Below are 522 nucleotides of genomic sequence, written 5' to 3' on the forward strand. Positions count from 1 at the left end.
CAAATAATCTTTTTACCTTATTTAAAATTTCATCAATCCCAAATTAATCCCCTCTCCCCTTTTTTTTTTTACTAGACCCCAAAATAACCCACCCCCCACCCCCCCCCCCCAAAAAAAAATTCATACTCACAACTCTACCTTACTCAACCATATTCATTATTTTTGCACTTCGTCCCCATACAATCTTTTCCGCTTTCATTATGTATTATTTTTCTATATTTCTATTGTCAAATTGAATTTGAATTTGCTACCAAACTAAATTTTTATTCAATGAATTGCAATCCAAATTTTAACCAAATAATTAAGATCTTGAACATAATTTTTAAATGTTGATTTGATCTACGCTCAGTTGAAAAGTTGGATCGATCGACCTTAAAATCTAAGACCCATTTGTATCACTTCAATTTTTTCGAAGAATCCCTACAATGGTATCTTCGAATTCCAACGACAACACTAAAATTAAGTGTCTAGCTAAGAAGTTAAGCTCAAACAACAATAAACACATTTTAAAACCAAAAATTT

The sequence above is a fragment of the Nicotiana tomentosiformis genome, chromosome 9 (assembly GCF_000390325.3).
Source record: "Nicotiana tomentosiformis chromosome 9, ASM39032v3, whole genome shotgun sequence".
In the NCBI taxonomy this organism is placed as follows: Eukaryota; Viridiplantae; Streptophyta; class Magnoliopsida; order Solanales; family Solanaceae; genus Nicotiana; species Nicotiana tomentosiformis.